This window comes from Schistocerca gregaria, chromosome 3 (assembly GCF_023897955.1).
Source record: "Schistocerca gregaria isolate iqSchGreg1 chromosome 3, iqSchGreg1.2, whole genome shotgun sequence".
Lineage (NCBI taxonomy): Eukaryota > Metazoa > Arthropoda > Insecta > Orthoptera > Acrididae > Schistocerca > Schistocerca gregaria.
This window is the reverse complement of record NC_064922.1, coordinates 159567956-159574952: the sequence shown is the minus strand read 5'-3', so window position 1 is coordinate 159574952 and position 6997 is coordinate 159567956.

Sequence of the window (6997 nt, the reverse complement as noted above, 5' to 3'; positions counted from 1 at the left end):
ACAGCCCTCTCGCAGTGTCCGGAGCAAGTATGGTGGGTCACACACACCGGTGTCAATGTGTTCTTTTTTCCATTTCCAGGAGTGTATTTGCCTTGCCCTGTGTACCGTATCCGGTCCCTCGAGTTCTCACTAATACTGTCTTTTGTACATCTCCTATTATATTCCTAACATAAGGAGGCGGTCGCGTTGTCAACATGACGACAAATAGCTGAGTAATTAAAAGATCCTCCCTAATGGCCTGCATTTCTAGTATTATATGTTCCTTAGTACACATTCGGCGGTGCGAGATCGTTCTTCCGATGCAAATTTCTCTTACTTTAGTGAGCTACTTGGAACTACAGCCTGCCCTGAGGTGTGGCTGAATTGGAAAAGCTGCTCAAGAGAGAGGTTTTGTCGCATACTTGAAAGAGGGTTCATTCTATCAAGTCTGGCTGAAGTGACTAAATAAACAAGGTCTTTGCTAACATGTCTGTGCTATATTCTCACATCTTTAGTAACACACATATGGTTACCAAGTCCGCCGCAATACGCAATTACTGACCTTAAAGCGTAGCACAGTTTGCACTATTGCGTTCACTTTCATAGCGCATCCCCTCTTTAGTGTGGGACTCGTGACTGCTATCCGAAAAACCGCAATGTTTACCAGGCGATTATCGGTTGGAAACTTCACAAGTCATCATGGTTATCAGTTTAGTATGCTCCCACAATACTACACGGCTCACCATCATCAAGTAATCTGAACTTTCTGAGATATGATTGCATAGCATCCCAAGCGGAACTCTTTAGCCCACTGGAAGCAAGTCACAGTTTTCTCTAAGAATCTTGAAACTTCCAGAAACGTCATTCACAACAAATCTCATCAAAAGTTTCTGAATTACTAATCGTCTGAGCAAAAACAAACTATAACGTTTTTACAAAATTGCTACGACGTTGAATTATAGGTCGTCACGCAACTAGAGCTCAATCACTACTCCTTGAGACGGGCGAGTACATCTCGATCCACAACAAACCATCTTTCTTCTCGCTGACTGACTGAAATATAATTTAGCCAGTGGGCTTGATAACTTTCGACGGACAGCAAAGTAATTTCCCTCCTTGACCAATCCCTGACTCCGAACTCCAGTTAATTATTTTCCAGACTTTATATTTTGCGAAAAGAAGATAAACAACCGCATCTTTACTTGACTTAAGGAAAGAAGTTGTAAGGTGGCCATAATTTCACCCCTTACAAGAACTCATCCACATACTTTTCTGTGATCTACAAACACAACTAGGTATCAGGTTACACATCGTATGTATGAATATGTAATGGAGAGACATTGTCACGTACGTCTTGTAAATAATTGTTAATGCTTATTGCATTAAACGCGACGGAATGTCATTATTATAAAAACGGCGTTCTGAATGATTGCCCATACTAGTAGAGGTTGGAACGCCAGTGAAGATGAAACGGCAGGCAGAATTCAAGACCTGGGTGGAAGGCCGGCAAGGTGTTGGTCCTGCTTAAACACAGGAAGGAGCTAGACAGACGTCGTGGTACCTAAGCGTTGGAGCACAATGGGATGATGGCCGGCCGCTATGTAGGAGGGGCCAGAAGGATAACCAGATAGTACGTCCGAACGCTGAAAATCTTGGATGCAGGTGAGAAGAATTAAGAAGCGAAACTATACAGGCTGGGTTGCTTGCTTGCTTGCAGCTCTCTGGTATGGAAAACCTCCCCTGAGGTGATCTACAGTATCGGAGTCTGTTGTCAGTTGACATTTACTCCACATGTATAAAGGTAGAATTGACTGGGATTATGAAGGATTTACTAAAACTTGTCTGAGCTCGACAGGAAAAAATATAATGGGTGTTAGGGATCTAGCGGCGAGAGGAAGAGAAATGTTTGTTCTTCTTCTGCTTGACTCTCGGAATAGCAGCGATTATACGCTGCCAGTCATAGTCGGTAAAAATAGGGAAGCGGTTTATAAGGTCCAAGTCCCTCTTAGGAATGACGGCGGTCAGATTTGCAATTGCCCAGCCGAAATCATAAGGCCTATGGGGTAGAGGTGGTTTAGGAACATTGGAGGCGGTAAAAGGGTACGGGGTATTGAGATGCGCGAACGTCTTGTCAAGCAATGATTTTGCGACCATCTTCAGCAGTTCTGGCGCAGTGATCTCTGTCTCTGCTGGCGGCGTGTGGACTCCATCTTCTGTGTCCTGTTCTTGGATGGGCGCAGCAGTTGTGACTTCATCTCCCAGCAGCGGCAGTCCCGCCTTGTCTTCGGAAGGTCGGGCGGACGTTTCGATGCCTTTGGTCACGTCATCTCGTATTGCTGGTGGAGCTGGCTCGGAATCTTGTTTCCGCTGGTCCTCCTCCTTCGAGGAGGGGGCAGATATCTCATTTGCCACGTCCATGGGCGCCCCCACAGCACACTGCGTTACCGCAGGAGCCGGGAGAGCGTCCGTCTGCGTGGCGATGGTGGCAGTCGTAACTTCTCGCCCCTTGCGAGATTTGCTGGCCAGCAACTCGCGGAGCTGCGCGAGCTGGAGGCGTACCTCGTCCACCTCGGCCCGAAGTGCAGCCCTCTCCCCTGCCATGGCAGACTTGAGAGCAGCAACTGCGTTGGCGACAGCACCGTCGATGTTGTGAATGCTGTAGGGGTTGCAGCAGCGCGGCCCCCCACTCGCGCCAGTACCGGCAGAAGTGCCAGTGGCGCGACGCGCGGGCAGGGCTTCTTGATACCTTGTCACCTCTTCTTACGCAGTAATTCGCCGTCGGTGTATGTGCCACTCCTTCCCGCGGCCACAGCTCTTGAGGTAACTGCAGCCACGGTGGTTGGCGGCGTGAGAACCGCCGCAATTACAACATGTAGCAGCGGCTTCCCTGGGCTTCGTACAGTCGCGTGTGAGGTGCGACTTTGCACACTTCAAACACGCGAGTTCTCCTGTGCAATCCGCGGCGAAGTGCCCCAACTTCTGACAGCGGAAGCACTGTACAGGTTTCTTCCCCTTCTGCTTGCTGTCCAGTCCAAGCGCTTGGCCCAGGAGGCTAACGACTGCGGCGACTTGTTCTCCTCGTCTTCTATTCTGCCGTCCAGACAGGATTGGCGCGGCGAGCGAGAATGCCGGAATCCTAGGCTGGGTTATTTCCAGGGATTTTTACTCAGAAGCGTACCATTGTACGAGTATAGGGTTTGCCTCGTAAACTTTCCGCACTGGACGACGAAAAACTAAAATATGTTTGGTCGGCGTCTAAGCATTCATGGTGGTGTCTGATTGTACTATATCGTGTCTCCGTACCACTTTCGCGCAACGACGCTCGGAGCGTGTTTTTTAGGGAATTAACTAGTTTGAACCTGGGACCTGTTGCTGGTAAGGAGACGCCAGACCACACATGAGATGTAGAATTCAGAAGAGTTCAGTGAGACTAGCGATGATATAACCAAATACTTAACGATCTCAGCGTCAGCTCCACTGCACTCCTTGTAAAAGAATCTTAATACTAACTAAATTTAGTGGAAGGGGTTCAAGGCTTTCCTATTTTTAGTTAGCTGGCAAAATAACATCGAAAAAGCAGTTAAGTTTACCATTGGAAATTTTATTCTACTCTCAAAACATTGTTTATAAATTGCACTATTGATAAAAGGAAATGTTTTAATACAGGATGGTAAAAACCAACTGCGTTCAACAAAAATGTGAACGAATATTCCCTGAATGGGTTTACAAGTTCTACAATCGATCGAAGGATGATCTATGCCATATCACATCTATAATCTAGGTTAAATTTAAGTTTCACAAAAGAGAAAACTATCAAAATGGTCTACAGTGACCCTCAATTATCTTTAATTACTTATCTAACTTGTCGTAAATTACAGTGGCTGATGTGGCTTCTCAATAACTATATAAAAGAAAAATCATCGCGTTTCAGATCTTTACTTCAAGTGGCAAATGTGAACACCATGAGTTTTAATTAACGATCGACACTAGTATTACGCAAAAAAGGGGTGTAACAGATGAGTCTTCTGCAGTTCTGAGTGAAGCCTTATGCGCTAAAAAATGCGGCATCGCGTGCATTCATTACCTTGTCGGTGTTTAGGCAGCGTCAGGGCGACAGCGGCCAGCGCAGCAGCCATTCAGCTCGCCGTCTCGGAACCAACTCTCCTAACTTCTCCTTACTACAATTTACCGAAGTTAGTTTAAAAAAACTATCTGGTTATGTTTTCATCTGACCAGTCAGGGTCTCAATGTTAACCTTAAGCTCCGCCTACAAAAATTTTGTCTATCCAATGAGAAACGTTATACTTTTCGTGGTGGGGCAATGTTTTTTAAAGTTTGCCACGTAACAGAGACGCTAAAAAGTCTCACGCTAAAACCTGCAGCTGGTGTGGTCCTTTTAGCGTTATCGTGAGATCTATACTGTTCTTCTGGAGGGCTCTATCTTTTATCATGGGCTGGAGGATTGTCCTAATGTAACAGACACGCGAAAAAGTCTCACGCTAAAACTTGCGGGTGGTAGTGGCCCTTTTTGTGTTATCGTAAGATCTATACTGCTTTTCTGGAGGGCTCTAGCTTTTAACATGGGCTGGGGGTTGTCCTTGACGTATCTGAGATGCGAAACAGTCTCACGCTAAAACGTGCGGGTTGTGTAGTCGTACAGGTAGGCTCGCGACGTGGGTGTCCAGCCCCTCCCTTATCGTAGAGCCTTCTAGCTTAACACGGTTCTGCTCTCGGATTCTGTCCTCGTTTCTCCCCTCGGAACTGCGTCTGCCTCACGGTGGGAAGGTACGACATGCATTTAGGCATTCTTGTGTTAGTCTGTGGTATTCCATTTGCTCACTCGTTACTCGTATTACTTTGGTTAATTTAATGTCACGATTTATTCGGAGCTATGTGACATACTAGTAGATTTGCTTATTATGTCAGGGTTTTCATGGAAGGTGTTGGATTTGCCTGACACCTTACAGGCGTTCGGAAGAATCTGCAGAGAGGGAGAATATTCCGTGGTTTCGGGAATATGATTCGTTTTCGAAATTACGATGGTGGGGAGCCAAGCCTTGCTGGGAAGCCAGCGCTGGAGAGACGTGGTCTTCCATTGTGAGCGCCCGCGTACGACAGTCTCTCGATATCAGCTTTGTTGATACAGACAGACTTGCTGTCCTTGCTCTCGGGAGAGTCTATAGTTAGAACAGTTAGGCCCTGTACTATTCCGAACCTATACGGCTCTGGACTTCACCTGCGGGTTAGAAGTCGTCATTGAGTAAGCAGCGTTCAGTAATTGAGAGCACTTCCTTTGCTTATACTTACGTTGAGACGTTATCTGAACTCCGTCCTTGTGGCTGGGAGTTCGCGTTTCTCGTCTGTACAACACAGAGAGGAGAAGACAGTATTAGAATATATTAGTCAGAGGACCACCTTCTGCCGTCATAGTGCTTGAAAGAGTTTATTTGTGGCTGGAGTTCTACCATCGTCGCAGACGAGTACGAGAATCGCCACTTCGAGGCACCGGACGCAGTACATACGGTGATATCGCAAATTGCTTCGGCGTATTAGGGCTATGTTATCATATTAGTTTATTTCCACCGAGGTTGCACACCACCGTAGATCATCTTTGAAAGTAGCGTCTTCTAGTGTTTGGTACGTAGATGATGACAGTGATTTCGCGTTATTGATATTAAACCGGACAGTCATAATAAGGGGCAGACTTGGGCAACTGATTAGTAATTTTATTTAGGAAATACAAACTTTGTAATATAAAGATTTTTTAAAATCTACAATAAATATATAACCACGAACAGCGTTTATCATTTAGTAGGATTAGTTGCCTTCATCATTCATTTATGTTTAGATTGTAATTTATAGAATTGAGAGATCCTAAGATCTGTTTCAGGGGGTAGTCAGATGGGGCTAAATCTTCATTTTAACGGTTATTATTTTCCGTTGCGCTCATTCATTTTACATACTCCTGGAATAGCATCTTGGGAAGTAAAGATTTTGTTCCTAGAATCCTTAAACTGGCCACTTACACATTGAAAGTATTACTTAGCTAATTACACTGCACGGTCAAGGAGAAACCTACTGAAAATATCGATACGTTTCTGAAACACGTGTGGCTGGAAGAAGAATAAGTCAGCTGTCCTTATACGTCTGATTTCGATACGAATTATATCACTTCTAAATGCAGCCAGTATAGTTAGTTATTTCCATCTTCCATGAATCGTAATTGCCATCTTCCAGTATGATAAAGAGTCAGTTTTGCGAATGTTGTGTAGTATTCTTTCTCAGTGAAAAGTATGGCAACATGTTGACTATTTACATGATCATCGTCAGCTTCTCTTTCAATACGCTGTTTTTCCTATATCTGCTACTCCATGTCTTATACAGGTAAACTTACTGCGTACGACACTAACTACACGAAACTCTTGCGCAGTTCGCGAACTTGTTCTGTTACAGTGAATGTTTTCGAAGTACCATGGACAGCAGGTAAGTGTCGGTCGAAAATAGATCGCTGTTGTCCCCAGGAGGAAAACACGTGTCTAGAAGACGCATAACTGCATTTTGGCACACTAAAAGTGGCCCCTACTTCGTAGTGCAGGCAAACAACAGCTGGGCATTCGAAACATTACGCAAAGTTGGCCAGCGTAGTTGGTTGCTAATAGAAGCTGCCACGTCTTTCTCAGAAGACCCAGGTGGTCGGTTGTAAAATAATGAGGCAGCCGCCAGTATTACGAAACGTATGTCCCAGGAGAAATGAGTTTCACTGGGATTAGTGAGTCATAGAATGTACGTCGTCGGTATCGGCGAAATACTGTCTCGTTTCAAGAGCTGAATTTATTCAACGAGAAAGACAGCACAAGAATAGTGTAAAATGGCACGGATAGGCGCTATTGTTCAGCAGTGTTGCAGCAAAAGAGATATTTGCCATGAGTTCGTGGTAGAATAATCTTATATACCCTAGAGGACATCAACATACGAAGTTCCTAGGTCGAACGCAATAGTTGGGAATTGCATCATGCAA